The 23,945-nt window shown below is 39.1% G+C and overlaps 1 protein-coding gene across 1 annotated transcript in view; it reads right to left on the reverse strand.

Moving 5' to 3' along the window:
• Positions 1-23,945, reverse strand: part of PAK5 (p21 (RAC1) activated kinase 5) — a 299,753-nt gene that overhangs the window by 161,629 nt on the left and 114,179 nt on the right. Inside the window, exon 2 of the mRNA XM_043602881.1 lies at positions 11,392-11,539. The gene's annotated coding sequence lies outside the window, so the exon portion shown is untranslated. The remainder of the gene's footprint in view (positions 1-11,391; positions 11,540-23,945) is intronic.

Consider the following 23,945-nt stretch of genomic DNA (forward strand, 5'->3'; position numbering starts at 1 on the left):
CAATTGTTTGCAGCCATAAAACCACTGCTTGGATGAGACAGACATCACGACCACCCTACAAGGCTCCTGTGTGTCCTTGAGAGTTCTGTCACCATGAAGTAGTTTTTTGAGTTCTAATACTATAGATGTGTTTTACCTGTTCTTGAACTCTGTATAAATGGAATCAATCACACATACATCTTTTTTTGTGTGTCCAGCTTCTTTTGATCAACATAGTATCTTTAAGATTCATCCATGTTATTGTGTTTATCAGTAGTATGTTCTTTTTACTGTTGTGCACTATTACACTGAATGACTAAATCAAGATTTATCATTCTTCTATTTTTGAACATTTGGACTCTTTCCAGTTCTGGACTATTATGGTAGATTGGCTTTACACTAATTTTCCTTGCATACAAACCTAGGTGGGCTGTTGCTGAGTCATACTGTAGCTTTGTTGAAATTCTGAGTTGTTTCCGTTCTTCCATGTTACAGACATACAGGATCTCTGCGTGTGTAGGGTATGTGTAACTTTAGTTGATGCAGTATCCACTAGGATTTCAGTTTTGCCGAAGGGGGGAAAAACAAGCAAGATAACAAGCAAGCAAAAGCAAAATAAATGATAGGAGAGTTATTTTCTTTGGCACAAAATAATCAAACTGCCATGCAGATAGGCTTTACTTTATGAAACTGGTCAATTTTAAGCTACGTGTTGTTTATTTGAACTTGTCTGCAGGCTACCTTCCATTTGTAGGTTGCCTACAAACATGTTTTTTTCCCCTTGCATAATCAGATTCTTTGTTGTTAGCATGTTTTTGTTTTTAGTAAACCAGTCCTCAAAAATTGGGAGACTTCTTATCAGAAAATTCCAGCTTTCAAGCTTCTCCTAAAAAAGCTGGAATATCTGGTAGACCTGAGTCCCCATTCCCATAGGCCACTAACAGAGTAAAGTAGGTTCCATTGCACACATGCCCTTGTTTGCACAGCACCCACCACCACCACCTGTTTCTTACACTGCTTGGTCTCTAAAGGCATGAGAACGTCTACCCTATGACCTGACAGTCAAGTTCACTCACACTTCTCTCACTTAGAGTACAGGAATTTGGAAATTCCAAGGATGAGAGTGTTCTGGAGAGTTAAAATTTTGTCTTTTCACATGTCAAACTTTGAAATGTGTGGAAATCTTTCCAGAAAGTACAATATACTAACCTGCTTCCAAAAAATGGCTGAAATAAGAGGAACAGCTCAGAGAATGCTGAATCTGTGTGTCAAATGCAGCATAGGGAATATGGAGAGGAGAACAAGCTGGGCTGGTTTCTTCTGATGGAGAGAAACTTTACTCAGGATATATGCCCACAGGCCCAGGCTTCTGATCAACATCTGTTAACCATGTGACCAGGATGTTTGACAACAGATGAGAAAAACGGCCCCTCTGATCCATTCAATTAAATACTTCCTGGACCAGACTCAATTCCATTATGATGAGTGCATTGGGCAGTTGCTAACTGCATTCATATATTTTCCTGGTGCCAAAGATATTACTAGGGAGCCAATGTTATCTCATTTTGGCAGTATGCGTTCTAGATAACCTGAAGATTCCTTGTGCTAAACTACAAACATATCCTGGATACGTTTTTAAAAATGATAAGTTTTGCTAGGCTCACTAGACAGTAAAGGAAATATCTGGCCACCCCCACCCTGCCAAAATGAAGGACGGAAAAAAGAAATAAGAGAACTTATAGAAAGATCTGGAGACCAACTCTCGGTCCCTTTGCAGAGCAAGGCAGGGCAGTCACACCTCCAAGACAGAATCTAGAATGGAACTTGGGAAAAGGAACAGAGGAAGCAAAGCAATACTCTCCCCAGGAAAACATCCCCATTGAGGCCCTAAGGATTCCCACATATTAACATTAGTAATCAAATATCCCAATCATATGAAGAAAAATGCCAGCAAGAATAACAGTTAACAAAATGACTAGTTTTCTGCATCCTTTGTACTTCATCTACAGATTGAGCAGCTAAATACAAAATAACTATGTCTAGGGGTGCCTGAGTGGCACAGTCAGTTAAGCATCCAACTTTGGCTCAAGTCATGATCTTGTGGTTTATGAGTTTAAGCCCCATGTTGGGCTCTGTGCTGACAGCTCAGAGCCTGGAGCCTGCTTTGGATTCTGTGTCCCCCTCTCTCTCTTCCCCTCACCCGCTTGTTCTCTCTCTCTCAAAAATAAATACAAGCATTTAAAAAAACCCATAAAATAACTATGTCTAAAAATGTAAAAACAATTGAAAATGGAAGACGAGCACAAGCTGACATAGTATCTTTGCCATCTATAAACTCAGACGTGGAAACTTGGTAAGGGACCATGATATTCCATGATTTATAAGCTCTTGACTTTTTTTTCCTGATTATCCAGATTCTGCAACATCCCCATCAGCTGTCCAATTATTTTGTCCCAAAGACTTCCATGCTGTCTTGGCCACTGTTAGATCCCAGTGGTTCAAGGCACCCTGACTGGCATTTTAATTGTGCTCCCCTATGGCAGTTGGGTCCACATTCCACTAACAGTAAGTGTAGCTACTGAGCTCTGCTATTCTGAGTCCCATCAGCTCAGTGATATTAGCAAGCTCAGCTCCTAGTGAGTATCTCCAAACATCAATCCAAGCAACAGATGGCAGCCTTTACAGAGCTTCTCAAAGAGGCCAACCCTCATCTCCAGAGAGTACCTTATTGTCTTTGTGAAGGGAGTACCCTCTGGGCCCTCTTGGTCAGTTAGGAAAACAGTCAAGTGAGAGATTCCCAGACAGTACCTAAAACTGTAAGCATTCCTTTTCTGTGAGCCATCTGATCCTTTATCAAGGCTCTATCAAAGAAACTGCAATTTCCTCCTCATTTGCTATAAGCCATCATAGCATAAAGACTTCAAAACACCATCCTAAGAGAACTGTCAGGGCCAACTTCAATCTTTTGTCTTTGACAAAAGATTAAATTTGAGTTATGTGTGAGGCCCCCATATTAATAAATCCTCACTGTTCCAGCTTCCATGTGGGTTTCCCCTTCCCGGATATACTCAAGGTCGGCACCCATGAAGGTTTCCTTAGTTTTGATGGCACCTGTTACCCAGGTACTTCAATTTTTCAGTGAGTGGGCTCTTTGTTCCCAAAGGGCTAACACTCCTTCTGCTGACACTATACTCATCGTCACCTTGCAGCAATGAGGAGTGGCTGAGAAAGATCTTAAGGAGAATGACGATAGTCTTATGAGGACCCTCCTTTAGGTAAAATACTAGGCTGTTCTTTGTCAAGGGAGAAGGGATTGCTCCTGTCTTCTGAGATAGTTTAGGGGTATTTAAATGTTCAAGGTTGTCAAGCTCATCCACCCCAATGACCTCATCCCATCTCGGCATCCTTGTCAGGGCCCTGAGTTTGAAACAGGAGACCCTAAAAAGCTATGTGGTCTCCTCTTAAGCTCTGCCAAACTTACAGTCAGATCCTGGGCTAAATTTCATCAGTCTGCCCTACAATGGCTGGAAAGAAGTCTCCTTGAAAGCTGCTGCAGATGCCCTCTGTCTTTCAGAGCATGCATTAAGTTGGCAATTAACCACCCTCAGCCTAACAATCTCTTTCTGCAGGTCAAAAGTAGACATGCTGCTGAACAATCCATGTAACCGTCATGGCCCTATGAGTTACTGTGTGCTGTAGCTGCTAAATCTCCCTCCATATCAGTGTTATCTCCATTTACTACAGGTGAAAGCTCAAATAATTGTGCTGCTGCCCCATACCAGAGTTCATTATCATTCCAATTTCCCACAAAACAAATGTGAGCCCTATTGCTTTCAGACAGTCAGTAATCCAATTCCAAAATCCAATTCACAGGGTATCCTTTCTACAACCACTTACTTTAGCTTAGTTTCCCTAGGAAACTGACCTGAGACAAGTATTAAGTGCTAATGCTTTAATTGGAATATGAAATCCCAAGGTAGGAAAAAGAGAAAGTAAATGGGGCAAGGAAGGATAGGAAGAGGACAAGGTAATAGGTTACTAGTCTGGCCACTGCATTACCAGGAACTGTGAAAAAGCACAGGCAGTAGCCCAGCAAAGGCATCCTTGAAGTGACGTGGAGCCCCTTTAAACATGCTGTACAGAGACATATGCCCTGGAATAGGCCATCAGAGAGAGAAATTGAGAGGGAATTTAACTGCCTTGCTTCCTCTTCTCTTCCACAGGAGCAAGCTGCTAAGATCCAGGTCAGTGGTTGTCTGCCAGGTATAATTTTGTCCCCTAGGGCGACATCTGACTAGATATTTTTGTGTGTGTGTCTAGAGATTTTTGTTGTTGTCACAGCTAGAAGGAACTATTGGCATTAAGTGGGTAGAGGCCAAGGAAAGTGCTAAACACATAATAATGCCCAGAAGGTTCCCTACAACAACAATTATGAAGTCCAAATGTTATTAGCCCTTCTGTTGACAAACCCTATACTAGGTGATGGTAAAGCCAAGAGAATCCAAAGAAGTGCCTAAGAATGTATTTGGCAAAACTTCCCAGCAGAAAGACAAAAAATGTGGAAGACATTTCACAGAAAAGAAAATACAAATGGAGAAGAAAACATGAAAAGATATTGAACCTCATTAGTAATGAGAGAACTCAAATCATGATATCATTTTACATATCAAATCATTTTATGATATCATTTATGATATCATTTTATCATTGTACATATGATATCATTTTACCAACTGATTGGCAAAAATTCAGATATCCACAACACCAAGCAAGGGTAATTCTCATTTACTGCTAGTTGGGAACAAATCTTTAGGAAAGAGTTTAGTACTATGTTGTAAAGTTGAACACATACATATTTAGGTGACCGCTTATGCCAATTTGTCTGAGACTGTTCTGGTTTTAGCACTGAAAATCCTGTATCCTGGGAAAGCACCCAGTTCCAGGCAACCTGGGATAGTTGGTTTCCTATATATCATGTATTCTATCATGCTATCTATGCAGATAGCCTTGAAAAACTTGCACACACACTAGGAGACATATAAAAAATTATTACAGTATCATTTCTTCTAGTACAAAATGCAGAATAAACAGAATAATAAATTGTGATATATTTACAGGATGTAATATTACTTAGCTGTGAAAACAAACTACAGTTACATGTAACAACATGGATGAATCTTAGAAATGTTCAATGCAATGAGCATATCTTTAGACTATGAGTCTAAGCATGAGTCTACTATGAGTACAAAATCATTATAAAGCTCAAAAGGAAGCAAAAATTAATAATATATTAAACAGGAATATATTCATGTTTGGGCCAATTTTTTAAGCCAAAACAATGGTAAATGATTTATGCAAATTCGGGACAGTGCTTCCCAAGGAAAAATTACTAATTAGTAGGTCCCCACAGAGTGTTCATGGGATTCCGTATCTTTTCTGTCAGCTTTAACTATATCATTTGTTGTTTATTTTACTTTTTTAAAAAATTAATCCTTATCTTAGTTTTTAGAAATAGGTAGCTAACAATCACCAACATATTGGCAAGACAACAATGAATCGAATACATTCCACAAACCAAAAAGGGTGGGTATTTTGGCCCTGGGATCCCCATTCAAGGGTCTGACCAGCATTTATTTCCGTAGCCTAGTTCCCATCCTGCCTCCAAGAAGCTGGTGATGCTATCTAATATCAGCCTGTTAAGGCTCACACTAAAATTTGCTGCACCTGGTGGCTTGGATGAGCACCACACTAAAACACAGGCCCAGCAGAAAAACAAAAGTCACTCGGGAAAATTATAGAATAAGGCTTCTATTTAATTTACACAATTCAGTCTCAAAGTGAAAAATCCATGAACTGAAAATTACCATTTCACACACACATCCCAATGGAACCATACATGGAAAAATCTCTTTATAAATACATCCCTGATGTCAATGGGGCCCAGCTGCCTCACAGAAACCTACCCCAGAAACCTGTCCATGTGAGAGTCTGGAGCCTTGGTATTTCAGTTTAGGACCATAATCCCAAAATCATTTATTTCAGGTATACCTTATTCTGTGGGTTTCCACAAAAACCCACTGACCATGCTTAGCATGCTGTGGAAGGTGCATGTCAGAAAGAGTTTCTATCACGTAATCTACATCATTGCATTACCTCCCTGAAGCCACAAGATACATACACTGAGTCACATGCATTCACACCTATTCTCAACCTCATCTTTTTCTCCAAGCATCCACCAAGGTATTTCCTCCCTCCCTCCCTCCTTTTTTGAAATAAATATCAATCCTACAGATCATTTCCTAAGAGAAAATCTTATAATTTTTAACCATATTGCTACAGCAATCTGGGTATCCACCCATCCATCCACTTATTAACCTTTGCTCCTCTTCCTATTTACTTAACATTTTTTTCTTAAACATATTATTCTTCCTGCAACTCAATTTTTATTTTCTACATTTGGGTACACTTACATACTTCTAACCTTAATGCTGCTCTCTCTCATGGTGCTTGCTTCCTTCCCAGAGCTATATGCCTTCATTATGGGGCTCTGGGTGTCTTTGAACACCTGCTATCCTCCTTGCCTTCAATTCACTTCTTACTTTATTTGGCTGGGGAACACCTAGTCACCCTGTAAGCTTTAATCCAGATGTTTCTCTTCTTGGTAGATCTACCACCCCCCACCCCCCACTTCCTGTGTCAATGCCCTTTTGCCATGTGACCTTAAGCTCCTCTTACCAAGAGGTAGAGTCTATTTTTACATCTGGGCTGGTCCTGTGATTTAATTTGGTCTATATGATGCAGCAGAAGTGACTGTTCTGAGCTGAGGCCTCAAGAAGCCTTGCACACTTTCATTCACTCTCAAACTTTCCTTAGCCACCATAGGAATAAGTCCAGGCTAACTGCTGGAGAACTGAGTTGATCCAGCTACAGTCAATCCATTACCAGATATGTGAGGGGAAGCTTCTTTGACTAGCCAACTCTCAGCCAATATTAGCTGCAGATGAATGAGTGGACCTAAGATCAGCTAAACCTGGCCCACATCAGACCTTCTCAACCCACCCACAGATTCAGAGTGAATAATACATGCTTATTGTTTTCAGCCATAAGTTGTGGGGTTACTTCTTATGCAGCAAGAACTGATGCCCTCCTGCTTATTCCTACTTAATAGCAGATAATACCCTTTCATTATAGCTCTTATTACACTACATGTTTTCTTGTCTTTCTCTTCCTGTTCTCCTTGACAAGGGCATTTTTTTTTTTTTGTATCACCAAATCTAAATAGCTCCTGCCAACTTTCAAATAAATGGGTGTCAGAAAAATAATTAATTAGTTAATTAAGAATTACATTAATGATGCCCAAGGGATGGTGTTGAAGGCAAACCAGAACCTGAACCCCAGATATATCTCCTATATGTCTTACTCCAGAGAATTTGGTTAAATTTGTTCAACCTTACTGCTCATCTTTTTTTTTTTAATTTTCTTTTAATGTTTATTTATTTTTGAGACAGAGAGAGACAGAGCATGAACAGGGGAGGGGCAGAGAGAGAGGGAGACACAGAATCTGAAGCAGGCTCCAGGCTCTGAGCTGTCAGCACAGAGCCCGATGTGGGGCTCGAACTCACGGACTGTGAGATCATGACCTGAGCCAAAGTCGGATGCTTAACAGACTGAGCCACCCAGGCACCCCATACATGCTCATCTTTAAATGGAAGACTAGCATAAATATATATGCTTCAGTACTGTAGTGATAAAATATATATTTCTCCTCCCCTGTACCTGGCACTGAGTGACTGTTCAACAAATAAGAATTAAATGATGAAATGCATGTAATGCATTTAATATAGTACATGGCTTAGTACTTGATAAATGACAGCTCTACTAATATTATTATGAGCATCACTGTTGTCACTTCTTATGTAGAAACTGTCAGGGCTCCATCCATATCCTCTTGGAATTCATCATTTCTGTGCATGCTGATCTGATGGTGGCCTCCAACAGGCAAACACCTGAGATTCTTTGCCTGAGGCTTCCTCAGGCTGCTGGAGTCCCTTTGTCCCACATCTATGGCAGGCCACAGTGGCCAGGGAGTTCCATTCAGGGGAGCAATCTTCCATCAAGGCAGATGGCAGAAGGTGCTATAAGTCCTGATTCCCTTGCCCTTGATTAGGATAAACCCAAGGTTTGTCCTATACTATATCCCAGAATTGCCTAACGGGATCACCCTCCTCTTGGTCACAGTAATTATAATGTTCTTTTCCTGTTTTCCTTCTCTTCCCCATCTCACATCCCCACTTTCCTACAAAGGTATACTGGCATCACCTTCCAAATAAATACCAGTATCCATTTTTTGTCTATTTGATTCCAGGGAAATCAACCTAAATCAACTACTATTCTTTCTGTTTTATTTCATCTTTATTGATTTAGAATACAATTACTTTTTCCATGAAACTCTGACTTGCATTTGAAAACCTACCCTTTTAATGATCTCCCCTGCTAATCTAGTCCAGTGGATGACCAATCACAGAATGAGTATACCCTTAGGTAAAACCTAAAAACATTTATGTTTTCTTGGGTGTTTTCATCATGGTCCAATTCTCTGAGTACATGAGGATAGGGTTAAGTTTCAATTGATCTTGGGTAGTTCTGTGCTTATGTTGAAGGGTACCTGGAACCATGGTATTGATTCTTGCCCAAGACAGAAGTGAAATGTAATAGCTAGTGATTTATAACGTGCGGTTAGAAGTCCGAAACTCCCCCAAAGGCATATGGTACCAGCCTGTCTACGCTGTTTATTGAAACTGTATGGATTGATGGTTTACACCTGTTTACCTGTTCACAAAGCCTGCTTTTAGCTTCCTGAGCTGTGGGGTCTAAAATACTTCTCAGTACGCTTGATCCTTGGCTCCTGAGACCAAGGTATCACACTTGTATCTTGACGGTTCATGATCTGAAGACTAAGATGTGTGATGGAGTAAGGACTCAGAGCTGCACTTAGAAGTCTTAGTTTCTTCTAATGCTTGCTATGTTTTCTTTCTCCTGCTGTACCCTTTCCTTTGTTTCATTAGAGCCTTACATGTGTATACCTTGTGGAATCTCAACAATCTTTTCAATTACCTGACACTGTGTAACTACTGTACTGGACCTGTTTTCTGATAACCAAAGGCTTTTGAGAAGGGTTTGGGGTGGAGAAAGGAAGGGTTCCCACAGCGCCCAATTTTAGAGCCACTTCACAGAGTTACTACTAGTACTGGAAAGCAGAACCCTGTACTTTGCCGAAGTGCTTACAATACTGTTTGAGTCACGCTGAAAATTCTTCTGAACACAGACTTTGAGGTTGGCCCATTCTCCAATAGTGGCTGTTGGCTTCTTGAAATCTTAGACCTATCCACCAAGGTCATTGCACAATTCCTATCCTCTCTTCCCCTCCTCTGTGACTTTGCTTATGGTTACTCACTCCAAGACATAGAGCCCTCACAATCCATTAGGTTGTCTAGTGAACACTGCTTAAATCCACATATTCTTGTCTTTGTGGAACACCAAGTTTAAGTTGTATTTTAGTTTTTGCTTCAATATTCCATTTAGGAGTAATCCAGTATGGAAGTTATACTCTTTTTTTTTTTTTTTATTTTTTTTTGGAAGTTATACTCTTGAAGTCATGCTTGAGTGACTCAAGCCACTAGTCCTTAAAAAATGCATAGGTTTCTTATCTAGAAGGACACCCATCACACAGGCAACCTCTACGTGATGGGAGTAACAATGTTATGAGAAGTCAGAAACCCTGCTGGAAGCAGGAGAGAAGTTGCACAAGCATCTGGAAGGCTCACAACTCCAAGTGTTATGAGATAACCTGCCTAGAACTTGAGCTTTCAGGGCGGAACTTTATTTCTTTCTCACAACTTGACATCAGCCCCCTCTAAGTTCAGAAGCACACCACAAACATACACATCATATGCTGCTCTTTGTTAATGTGAAAAAAAAATACCATTTGACTGTTATATATTAAAACACAAATGAACAACATACTCTTCATATGGAACTTAGAATTATGTCCGGGGATTCATAAATAACATTGGCGATCATCTAATTTAATCTAGCTGAAGCAGACCCCAAATATATTTTAAATCCATTTATCCCCAATGCCATGTCCCTAAACCAATTCATCATCATCTCTTGCCTAGGTGACGGCACCCTGTTTTCCACTGTCACTGAGCCCCCACCCCTTAGCTAAATATACTAGAAAGGCCTTTTAAAACTATAATATAAGCTCGCTTCTCTGCTAGTTAACTCTCCAATAATTTCTACCTCCACTGGACTTAAATCCAGGCAACTTTCTATATCTAAAAGGTTCTCCAACTTCATCTCCTACCTCATGCTTCTCCAAATCCCTTCTCCAAGCGATTTAGGTCTGCTTTCTGAGCCTCAAACACATATGTCCAGGTCCTGGTTCATGGCACTGAAAGGTTTTCTCTCCAAACCTTCACTCAGCTGGCTCTTTCCCATCATTCTACTCTCAAGCCAAGATTCTCTGAGTGGTCTTCTCTGACACTGAAACTAAAGTAGCCCCTCAATCACCCTGCATCTCACTCACTACCCTATTCACCATGTTTGCAGACATGATTAACAGCTGTTGGTTTCCTGTGCATTTACTTACTTATCTCCTCCAGCCAAAATGTCAGTTCCTTCAAGGCCATACCCTTATGTTTTCTGTTTACTACCACATTCCTTGTGTCTAGAAGAGTTTGCAGATATATAGAAGCCACCCAATGGATATTAGTTTAATAAACATCCTCCTCTTTTTTTTTTTTTACCATTCCATATTTTTACTGAAATGCACTTGACATAGAACATTAATCGCAGGAGTACCACACAATTTGGTATTTGTATCTACTGCAAAATGATCCCTGCAATAAGTCTAGTTAACATCCCTCACCCCCACAGTTATAATTTTTTTTCTTGTGATGGGAACTTTTAATATCTACTCTGTTAGCAACTTTCAAATATACAATACAGTATTGTTAACTATGGTCACCATGCTGCACATTACATCCCCATAACTTACTGGCTTATTTTGGAAGTTTGTACCTCTTGACCACCTTCACCATTTCACTGACTGTCCACCCGCTTCCTCACCTCTAGCAACCAGCAATGTGTTCTCTGTAACCTTTAGTTCAGATTTAAACAAAATTTTTGTAGATTGCACATATAAGTGAGATCGTGTGGTATTTGTCTTTCTCCATGTGACTTATTTTACTTAGCATAATGTTCTCAAGGTCCACCCACATTGTCTCAAATGGCAAGACTTCCCTTTTTATGGCTGAATAATATTCTGTTGTGTGTATGTATGTGTGTGTGTATAAATGATTTAAAATAAAATTTTAAAATGCAAAATCGTACCACAATTCATTCCCCTACCTTTTTATGATGGCTGTGGATGAATCAGATTCCAGAGGAGTTTGGCTATTTCTGTTCTGCAACTTTTTGTTGGATTTCTTCAGTGTTCTTCATTTTTCTTCAGTGTTCATTTTGGCAAGAGGTGGAAGCATTTTGCCACAGTGTATTTCTGTAACAACATGGTACCAACATGCGTCAGGAACCCACCAACATTATGCTCTGTTTAAAAATAAACACACACCTCACTTACTTCACATTCCCCTACATGCTGCACATCCTTTCTCTTGTTTCAATCATTTCTGAGGCATGCGGCCGCTGACCTGTTATTCCCTGGACCCCCCGGCAGTGTCAGGCTCCCCCTTAGCACCTCTCCTGCATCTGTCATAGCACTTTTCCAAATCAGTCCCCTGTGAGTCCAGCTCTCCAACAGATGGTGAGCCCAACGGAGGCAGGAACCGTTCCCATGGTCCCTGAATCTCTGGGACTGAGCCCACTAACTGGTAATTGCACATGTTTAGTGCAGAGATCCTCATTATCTGCAGTAGTCACATTCTATAAGGTAGCCGCAAACACCAGGTTAGTGAATGCTGACCCACTGCTCCTCCGGGAAATCCAAGACTAGGTTTCTCCAAGTCTCTGACGCTAACGTGCTCGTCTCTGCTCACCAATCAACCGATTCATAACCTTGTTTGATAGTTTCAGGTGTGTTTCTGTTTAAAGACACATTTCATATATATTGTTGATTCATCAATGGTCAACTTAGCCAATAGCACCAGAACTCATGTCTGAATGAAGACAACCGAAGACATATTATTTTTTCCATACAGCACATCACACTGAGGAGTACTAGACATCACTTTAGCACTATGCTGGGGGGCCGTTTCACACAGCAAAACCACCAACAAAAGCACAGAATTGCCAAAACATGTGAGGTGGTGAAGTTGCAAATACAAAATCTATGAATAATGAAGACTATGTACACACTGGCTAATTCAAAGTTATATGTATATCTGTAAGTTCCTAGTCTTGCTTATGGTCCAGCACAGCACTGCCACTGAAATAATAAACACTAATGGTAGGATACAAAGGAACTAAATACAGATTTCATAAGCTTCATGAAATATCCAAAAATTGAAAGCAGTTATTCTCTCCTATCCTATTAAAAAGACAAATTCCAGGTCCTAGGTTCTTTTCTTCTTCCTGATATTAATCACTGCTCATCCAATTTTCAGACAAGTCCAAAGAAAACGTCCCTGAAAATAATTATAGGTTGACAGTCTACCCTATCCATTATGGGACAACCCAAACTGTTTCCAGAAGATGGCTCCATTTTTCTCCTTGAATAGTAAGAAATACCTGCTTTTATTTCATTACATGCATCAGTTAACTGTAGGTACACAATGTACACACTTAGTATGCTTGTATTTTCTGTAAAAATGCCAGTACTTTATGATCTAAAAAATGGAGGGAGCACACTTTATGTATCTACTTTCCTGTGCATTCAAAAAAATGTTTAAGACTTCCTTAGGAATACAGATTTATGTTTTAAAGCTGTTGCAAGGATTTTCCAATTAAGTTTACTTCTTAATATTTAAAACTGGTTAAATTTAAACTTGATTTATTTGTAGTTCATGGAAAGCAATTTGTTGGTAAAATCATCATCTTAAAAGCATGCCCTATGTTTTAAGCTACGATTGCTAAGATCAGAACTTCCTAAAAATGAATGTCTTGCATAGATAATGAAAAATCCTAGATAGTTCTGAAAGCTCAGTTGTTGCACGCTTTAATTTTTTTTAACATGCTTTTAATTTAGTTCAAAATCAGTTAAAATATAAGTAGACATAATTTCCTTTTAAAGTCTGGTGATTTTCTCTTCATATATTTCAGAGTAGCAAAAAAATAAGTCACCGTGTCAGGAAATGCAATTTCAAGCCTGATATAGCCATATGGGTCTGTCATATAACAGTAATATATTACAGAGAAATATCTTGATCCAGAAAAGTTAAGCAAAATAAATGCATGTTTTATTCCTTATTAGTACCATTATATTGCATTTTCCATATAATTAACCAATATGGTGGCTGTACGTTTATTTTGTAAGGATTGGCATGATTTTTAATTTTCTATTTATACTACAAATAACCAAATATAAAAAGTCAGATGCCATAAATTTAATATGTGCCTAGAGTATCACTAAAATTCTCCTCTCAAATTGTTTTTTCTTTAAACATGCAGCTACGAAACCTTTACCTATACATCTCTGTAGAGCCATATTGCCACTCGCTATTGACCTAGAAAAGGCACTCTGAATGCTCAGTAGACTATGTTCGGATAACAGCTATCACACTCTGAACCTGCTGATAATGTACCTCTTACTATGAGGTACTGATGCCAATTAAATTTATTTGCAACCTTTGAAGAGGAAGGGCTTGACTTTGGAACCAACAGACTTGCTCCAGTGTGAACTAGCTGCACAGTTTGGGCCAATTCATCATTGCTCAAGTTTATTTATCATCTGACAAATGGAGATGGACACAATCTTCCGCAACACAGAGGGGTCCTCGGGGTAAAGTGAACATGTCCTATGTAAATTACCCAGCCAATCGTGAAGAGTAAAGAATGTTAGTTCTGGTTTTTAGGAAGTACAAAACCAACCCAAGTAGCATTTCAGACAACTAAATTTAGCTCTTAAAACCAAAAATCAGTGAATAATTTGCAAAAGAAACAATCAAAGGAAAATTTAGAGTTTACCCACATTTTTTCTTACCAGCAAAATAAGCATCTCTATATGTGTCTGTTATAAAAATAGAGATCTACCCAAAGGAGAGTAACTAAGTTTTTATCCATAAGTCTAAGCTAAGCCATTTTGTACATTTCACTTCCATGGATTCTCTGGTAAACTGGCCCCTCAATATTGGACTCCTTGACCATCAGATCAAATAAAAAAGCTTCACTACAAATGGCACCTGACTCAGAAATGGATATATTATTGAGCTCACTGGCCGATTACTAAAAAACTCTATTTTACGTAAAACATAAAAACAGAACAAAGATTTGCTATCAACTCTGTTAGTACAAATACTTCTAGCCCTGCACACGTTTTTCTTCTCTCATTCAAGAATAAGAGCACTTATGCAGATCATTTTAAGGTGGTTTAGACCCGGGGAGGAAATAGGCCCATCAGCCTTGCAATCTAAGAATATTTGCTGCATTATTCATCCTTTTATCCACTTCTCCTGGTACCCAGAAATTTGAGTTTGTGAATTGCAGATTTTTTTTCCTTCTTTCTCTCTCAAAGAGAAAAGGCTATGACCTTATCCTCATTAATAGTGAGTTCTGAGCAAATAAAGTCCAGCGGATTATGAAATCATGAAAGATGCTAAATACCATCAGGTCAAAGTCTTCCAACAACTCCAAGACATTGGGGTAAGAGGAAAAAAATAAATGGATTGTATGAAGAAAACCTGTAATTTATTTCTTAACCTTTTTTTGACTATGATAGAATCTTTCCAAAACAAATTAATATGGATCATCCTTCTTGAAAATATACCTTCATCACTGTGCCATTTTATAACAGCCTTTTCTTTATGTCTACTTTATGACGTGGATAATTCTACACTTTCAACTAGATGTAGCACTCCTCACCCAATTGGAAAACTCTAGATACACAAAAGGATCTCATTACTGGGTTTGACAGTGCAAAAGCCAAGCAGAAAACAAGCAGGCAGAGACAGTTTAATATAAACCTTCTCTGAGGACTTGAAAACAACATTAAATTTGTTTTCTGCTCCTCATCTGCCCCTTTGTGATCTTTGTCTCTCTATATAATAAAATATTTATACCAGAGCTCAGCAGCCCTTCCTCTTTCTTCACTGTTGGAATAAGGTGTGTTCCGTTCCCTGGGAGCAAACAAACAGAAACACTAAAAATCTGAATACATAACTCTGGGGGAGAAGAGAACCCCATACACTGAAAAACAGATTTTCTTTCATTCAAAGCAAGGTAACTGACATAGGGAACTGCATTTTTGCAGTAATTATTTATGCACCTGTCAAGTGTGCCAAATCCTCTCTAGGGAAACTTCTAGGGGGCCTATAGAACTATTTGCTGTTGTTGGATTTCCTCTAATGTGGATGGAACACTATTTTGGTTTTTCTTCTCAGGGAATAATGAACCTCTATTTTCTAAAACCAATCTCATCTCTTCCTGCAGGAAAATATCCTGTTCAAAAGTCTGGCCTCTATGAAACCTTTCCCCTGAGAGGATGGAAGCTTTGAGCTTTACAGGACTGAACTGAACTGTAGGTGGTATTCTCATGTTAACACTCCTTTCATTTGCAAGAGCAGTTTCCTTGTTGGCTTTTATTTTAGGAGTAACTATTCTTTAGACTAAAATCTGAGTAAACAATTAAGTTTGGATATATTAGTTTTCCAGTTGAATAGAAAAGGCACTTTGAATTTTTATTTGGGAGATACCCCGAGTTCTAGCTCCTCTGATAAGTACTTGCTTTTCAAGCTTGATTGACTAAATCATTCTGTATCAGGGCTGCCTTATCTCAAATGACTGGTAATGCCACACACACACTTACACATCTTTGAGACGGTTAAATGCAATGCTGTAGGTGCAAGACCTTTACTCTGAAGTACTATACAACATTAGAAGAGTTATTTTAATTCCTATGTGTTTCAGTTATATAATCTGATACAGAAAAGATAACAGCTTAAAATTTGGTGATAACATCTCTGAAATATGAGGATTCTCTAACTTCCACAGATCTGCACCTGGCCAAGCTGATGCTCCTGAGCTTAGATTTTCTGAGATAATGAAATGGGGGCGATAGTGGGGTATATATAGAGAGAGACAGAGAGAGAATGGGCCACCATGGAGGCAGTTTTTATAACCACTCCTCTAAGGCAGGGGTTCTTTTTTATTATTTATTTTTATTTTTGAGAGAGAGAGAGTAAGAGAGAGAGGTAGAGTGCTAGTGGGTATAAGGGGTGGGTAGAGAGAGAGAGAGAGAGAATCCGGAGCAAGCTCCACTCTCACCATGGAGCCTGACACAGGGTTCGATCCCATGACCCTGGGATCATGACCTGAGCCAAAATCAAGTCAGACACCCAACTGACCTAGCCACCCAGGCTCCCTAAAGTAGGGGTTCTTAACCGGGGTCTTCACTTCAAGCCCCTGGGATCATTTAGATAGGATTTACAGGTTTCATGAATTGAGATAAGAAACTACCTATTTTCATTAGCCTTTAACAGGCAACAAAACCTAGGAATATTCTAAGGGTCTGTGATTGAGAAACATAAACCTTTTCATACCACATTACGATTGTTGCAGACACCATGAAACATCATTTGCATTCATCACTACTCTAAACATACACCACTTATTAGGTCTGCCATTGGATATTGTATTTCAAAATCAAGTAACACATATCACCATAACACAAATTTATTTTTTGTGTTTTATGTTTTGTGTTATTTTATTTTTTTGTGTTTTATTATATATTTTTGTTTAGTTTATTTTTGTGTTATTTTAGGTTTTGTAAGCTTTATGTCAACATAATTGGTTTCCTTTATAACCCTAGGTATTTTATTTAATGCATTTTAGAACATCATGTTGTCACTGTGGTAACCTAGCAATTCCATTCCTACCTATCTACCCAAAAGAACTAAAAACCAATACTCAAGTTCTGGTACAGTAGCCCCAAAATGGAAACAACCCAAATATCCATCAACAAATGAAAAGATAAATAGAATGTGGTATTTCTATACAACAAAGTATTATTCAGGCATAAAAATGAAGTACTGATACATACTACAGCATGGACAGAACCTCAAATATGCTAAGAGAAAGAAATCAGACACAGTCACATGTGGTAGGACTCCACTTATATGACATATCCAGCACAGATAAATCCATAGAAGGAGAAAGAATAATGGTTACCAGGGCCATGGGGCTCAGGGTTATGAGGAAGACTGCTTTCGAATGGTGGAAAGGTTTTGGAACTAGATGGAAGCCGTGGTTGCATCACGTTACAAATGTATTAAATGCCAGTGAGTTGCTTACTTTAAAATGGTTAATTTTATGTCACATGAACTTCATCTTGATAAGTAAAACCAAACAAGTGCTCAAAATTGGCTTCCAGCCTTTCTGGGACTGCCAAAGAAGTCCACGGCACAGCAAACAGATGAAATCCCTGATTTAAAGGTTCCCACAGCCTCCTCTTCCTTTGGTCCAACTGAAGATGCTGGGCTTATTCCACAGTTATGCAAAGTTCCCTAGCATACCAGAGCATGGGAGGCCTGAAGTTCAAGTTAGCAGGAAACAAGGACGTAACCAATGAGCACTACACTTGCTGTTAAGTCCTGTCTGCCACTACGTTTCTAATATAGACTTACAGATATATTCCAGGAAACAGAATGATCAAAAAATTTTCAGGTAAAGATAGCCATTAGCTACCACAACAAACTACACATTTTAAACGAGCAGAAGCGGTGGACATTACTTTGGCAGTAGTACGGTTTTCCCATGCTGTCGCTTCTCCCGTGTAACATTGACTCTTTTAGGAATATCTTCATGCCAAGTATGATGCTCCTAGAACTTTATTGCACTTCCCTTAGGTGGTGTTTTTCATTCAACAAATACACATCCACCAGTAACATATGTTACAAAGAAAGAAAAAAAAAAACTGGGCAGGAATGAGAATGACAGCAAGTTACTAGAAAAAGAGATCAAGAAAGAGACTCCCAAGAGGTGGCATTTGAACAGAAACTTGAATAAAGTATTTGATACTCATTTCCTCTGTATTACTCGAATGAGCATTAGTGAGTATCAAACAGTGAGGTGAACAGTATTCTAGGCTATGGGGATAACATGCGCAAATGTCCTGAGGTCATGAATGCTCATGGAACAACATTGAAGGCCCATGAGGAACACTGGAACCAGTGGGGAAAGAATCAAATAAAAATAAAGCAATGCCAAGTAGCCACTAACCAGACTGTGGATGGCCTTAGAGATCATGGGTAACATTTTGGATTTTATTGTAAATCTGATGGGGAAGCCATTGGAGAGCTTTGAGCAGAAAGTGGTATGATCTAATTTACATTTTAAAACTATTCATTGGGGGGGGCGCCTGGGTGGCACAGTTGGTTAAGCGTCCGACTTCAGCCAGGTCACGATCTCGCAGTCCGGGAGTTCGAGCCCCGCGTCAGGCTCTGGGCTGATGGCTCAGAGCCTGGAGCCAGTTTCCGATTCTGTGTCTCCCTCTCTCTCTGCCCCTCCCCCGTTCATGCTCTGTCTCTCTCTGTCCCAAAAATAAATAAATGCTGAAAAAAAAAATTAAAAAAAAAATAAATAAATAAAACTATTCATTGGGGAGCCTGGGTGGCTCAGTCAGTTAAGCCAGTTAGTAAACACATGATCTCACGGTTCATGAGTTCGAGCCCCGTGTTGGGCTCTGTGCTGATGGCTCAGAGCCTGGAGCCTGCTTTGGATTCTGTCTCCATCTCTCTCTGCCTGCCCCCCTTCCTCCCTCCCTCTCTCTCTCTCTCAAAAAATGAATAAACATTAAAAAATAATTTTTAAAACTGCTAATAGATGTGGTAGAAACACAGCAGGTGGGCAAGGGTGAAACACTAGTTAAGAGGCTATTTAGCAGCACAAACAAAAGCCATTAGCAACTTGTACCAGGGCAGGAGTAGTGGAGACAGATGACTCTTTGATGGGTTGGCTATGGTGCATGAAAAAGAACTCCAGCCTGAGCAGGGTGGACAGGAATGTCACTTACTGAGCTGGGAGGCAACTGGAGAGGAGCAGCTGTAAGTGGAACTATTGTCCATTTGGGCTGCTATAACAAAATATAACAGCCCGGATAGTTTAGAAACAACAGAAATTTATTTGTCACAGTCTAGAGGCTGTAAGCTAGAAGTCTGAGATCAGGATGGGAGCACAGCTGGGTGATGGTTCTCTTCTGGGTTGAGTTTTCACTGGTAGAAGGGGCTAGGAGCTCAGTGGTATCTCTTTTATAAGCACACTAAACCCATTCATGAGGGCTCCACCCTCACAACCTAATCACCTTCCCAAAGCCCCACAAATTTTAACACATGTCCTGTGTGTAGGACACAAACATTCAGACTGTAGCAAGTGTGTTGGTCAAGAAAATCAAGGGTTCAGTTTAGAACATAACAGATTCATTGTAAACGGTGGCCCAAATTCTTTTGTCTTCCACTGTATCCATGCTTTTCAGCAGGTAACTCTTGAGGCCCCTCCCTCCCTGACTCTAGGTTTAGCTATGAGACTTGATTTGACCAATGAGACATTAGCAGCTTCCCTGTATTTTCAATTACTTGCACATTTGTGACTTTTCTGGCATGTCTGACATTACCGTAAATATGTGTTCAGGATAGCTGATGTAAAGATAGGGAAAGAAACATGGCCCTGATCACGCTAGCCAAAACCATCCTACACACGTAAATAGCCACCTGACAAATAGGCACAAGCCCAGTCAACTACTAGCAGGACCATCAGGTCATCCTACAGTTGACCCGAGATGTACAAGCAAGCCTGGCTCAGATTAGCTGAACCCTGCAGAGTTGTGAACTTAATAGATGTATGATTGTGTGGCTGGTTGTTACACAGCATTTTCATGATGATATAAGACTGACACAGGATGTTTCCTCTTCACCCATACATGAGAACTGCAGTGGCGGCCCATCCCAGCCAGTCCGAAGAGTCTGTGTGTGACAGAATCCTGTTCTAACATTCTAAGCTGCTGTGTTACAAACAGAATGCCACAGGAAATTAGTAACCAAACCTGAATCATAAATAACGAATGAACCACAAATTCCAGCCTCCCTCACTTGTAGAAGCCCATTCGAAGAAAGGCCCAGTCTGGGTGACTGCAATTAAGTTTTTTAAAAATCTGTAGTTTAGGAAAGTTTATTAAGATTTTTAATACTGCAGTATATTTTAAGGATTATTGTTAAATTCAAGAAACTTCTCTCAAGTGTAAGATTTTAGGGCATTTCAGGACTTCTTTGGATTGCCAACATTCAACTATTAATTTGTCATCAATATCCTCATTGACTTGGCTTCTAATACCATTCTGCACAAGAAGGAACAGAGACAAATATATCATGAAGCCAAAGGCTCAAGGCCATTCACTTGTTTATGGACATCAAGACCCTGAGAAGGACCCTAGCAATATGTTCATATGGTCCTATTTTCACAAACCAGGCAAAGTAAGATATTTTAACAGCAACTGGTTAAGACAGCTGTCTCTTTACATTCCAACTTCCTACATCACACTTCACTATGTGTTGCGTGGAGTTGGGGTGTTGATGGTTATTTTGGAGCTCTAGCTAAGGGGGAACTTGAGCTGAGGATGCATTTGATTTGTAATTAGCGGGCTCTATTTATGTGTTTTGCAGTAAATTTCCATTATATTTCAGTATTGGTGGTCATCTCAATGCAGCAATGACTTCCAAGAATTCTCCAACACCTCCCTGTACTGACTGACCTGGCATCACAGCACAGAGACGCAGGACTTGTGAGCACATTGCAACATAAGTGTGCCCAGCAGCTCTGGAGGCAGGTGCATGGAGGAAGTCTGCCTTTTATAAAGCTTCTTAAGTCACGCAACATGGGTACAATACTTCATATGCTAAAATGTGTTCCAAGGGCTCATGAAATTTTTGTTTAGAAACTTGATGTTTGAACATACCATCTAACTGCAATATGGTAAGATGTTTTCAGGGTATCATTAAAACAAGTGAAACACTATATCTCCCTGCTTTGATCATATAAGAAAGGTTCCTTTTAATGTCATCACTGTATTTATTAAAGAATGGAAGAAAACCTAAGAAAAAATTGAGAATATTAGACAAACAATTAAAATAATGAACCAATAACAATCATTCTGAAGCCTCTGGTACCAAGAAATTTTCAAACCACACCCAAAGCATTTATTAGGAGGGAAATTGTCAGTCAAAGTAACAGATTGGTTCTTGTTTGATAATTCAACTAATAAAGAGTGAATCATATGAACACCGGAAAATATTTAAATTCTTCCTGATTTGACACAAATGAAGAATGTGAAGATAACATAGAACTCATCACAGTCATAACAAGGAAGACATTGATGAATTGATGAGTAAGTGGTGATGCAGGGCATTGAAGAATATTAAGATTAGTCATCGTGCAAGCAAACTTCAAATGCACTGAAATCTTGGGCCTCCTGTATTCAAAACATGTGATAGAGCTTTTCCAAAATCCGGTAATTTTTAAAAAATATTACATGTTGGAGCACCTGGGTGGCTCAGTCGGTTGAGCATCTGACTCTTTATTTCAGCTCAGGTCATGATCTCATGGTTTGTGAGATGGAGCCCTCCTATTAGCATGGAGCCTGCTTGGGATTCTATCTCTCCTTCTCTCTTCCCTTACCCCCCTCTCCCTCAAAATAAACACTTTTTTTAAAAGAAGTTTACAGGTAATTTCTGATAAGCCATACTGCCAAAATACACTTTTCTAAATATGGGTAAAAAAATAAATTTCGATCAGACATCTTAACAGAAAGGCTGCATTATATTTCCATTTGCTTTATAAAAAAAAAGTTTCAAAACAATTTTTATATGTAAAGGTAAAGAGATAATCCAGGCATTTTCCGCCAAAATGTATATGGGTCAAGGTATTACTGGGGTGGAGCGGGCAGGCTATTAATAAAAGTATACTGCTTTTCTGATTTTGTGATGGTTCCACTGTTACCTCTTTAGCTTTGTAATTTGTCATGAATATTTTACTCTAAATATTCACATTCCTACTTAATTTTGTATCTCCTGACACACCTTTGAAACTCATGGATCTTTAGGTTTATGGATCTTGTTTGCTGGGTCATTGGCTACTTTTTCCTCAGTATGATTACTCAAAGTTTAAATTTAAAAAGTTAACTAAAATGTATGTACAAAGCATGACTACCAGTTCAATCAAATTAGAAATGTCACAGTCCAAAAGCAGCAGCTTGGGTAACCTTGTCTGTCTCTGTGATGGCTACACACAGCAATTCCACTTCTGGAGTTCATCTTCAGCTGGCCGTGCGTGTCAATAAATTGAAATCCTGATAAGGGTAACTGATTCTAAGTGAAACGGAAATTAATCAAATTCATGACAAAATGGAGCATAGGAATTTTTTTTGAAGAAAAACATGAATATAACTTTGATTATATGGCTGAAAGGAAAAAGAGCATAAGGATTTTCGATATTTGTTTAAGGTGGTATCTGCCACATAGTAAACAGTTACCATTTCTCCACACTTTGTAATTAGTAACCATCTTGGTTTGGGGGGTGGGGAGAGATGCTTTGTGACTAGGCAAATATCCTGTTCTCCACAAACTTCATCCCATTAACTTTAGCATCCATCAGTGGATTGTGCCTGCAACAATTATTACTATGGTATTTGCCTAATGGTAATTTTCTTTCTACTCTTCCATTGGAATTTATTTAATTCCATATATTTAATTGGAATTCTTCCCTAAAGGAGAACTGTCCCTTCACTCCATGTATATATTCAATTACTTATTTATATCTGCAGGTACTTGGGGATTTTTTTTTCCTACAGGTATAACACTCTCATATATTTAGTTGTTCAACTACCCCAATTTTGTCCATTTATAACCCTGACAGGTTGGTTCATGTGGGCTGTTGATATGCTCTTGTTCCGTTTAGGGTGCTACCTTACTTTTTGACAACACAAATATTCTGGGTAGTTCTCTTACCCTTCCTGGAATCAATCACTTTTGCAAAGAGCCCTCATTCCTTTTATTGGAGAATAGTGTTTAGAAATCAAGATCTTGGTGCAAAGGATGCTCTTTGCTCCTGAGGTGTCATTGACTTTAAGCTCTTTCAGTGGACAGAGCTACAAAATCTATGTATGTGTACTAACCCAGGCATATACACACACCTGCATTCATGCATACTTCAATCTAATCATGAGAAGCCATCAGAGGAATCCAACTTGAGAAACATTCTAAAAAATAATTGGCTACTATATACTTCAAGTGTCAAGCTCATGAAAGAAAAGAATGAATAACTGTCTATGCTTGGAGGAGACTAAGGAGACATGATAATTAAATGTAATTTGGGATCTTGGATTGTAGAAAAAGGATATGAATGGGAAAAGCGATGAAATCAAATAAGGTTTGTAGTTTAGTTTATAGCAGAAGTTGGCAAATTATAGGCCATGAGCCAAATGTGCTCTGCCACCTGTTCTTGTAAATAAAGTTTTATTAGAACACAGATACAATGTGTTCACACACTGTTTTTAAGCTACAATGGCACAGTTAAGTAGTAGTGGCAGATACCTAAGATTATTACTATCTGGCCCTGTACAGAAAAAGCTTGCTAACCCCTGGCTTACAGTTTTGCACCATTTTTTAATTCCTACGTTTGGTAATTGTACTACAGTTATGTAAAATGTTAACATTAGGGATGAAGAGCATACAGAAGCTCTTTGTATTATCTTTGCAACATCTCTCTGGATCTAAAATTTCAAAATAAAAATTTTAAAGTATTCAAAT

The sequence above is a fragment of the Prionailurus bengalensis genome, chromosome A3, assembly GCF_016509475.1.
Source record: "Prionailurus bengalensis isolate Pbe53 chromosome A3, Fcat_Pben_1.1_paternal_pri, whole genome shotgun sequence".
Lineage (NCBI taxonomy): Eukaryota > Metazoa > Chordata > Mammalia > Carnivora > Felidae > Prionailurus > Prionailurus bengalensis.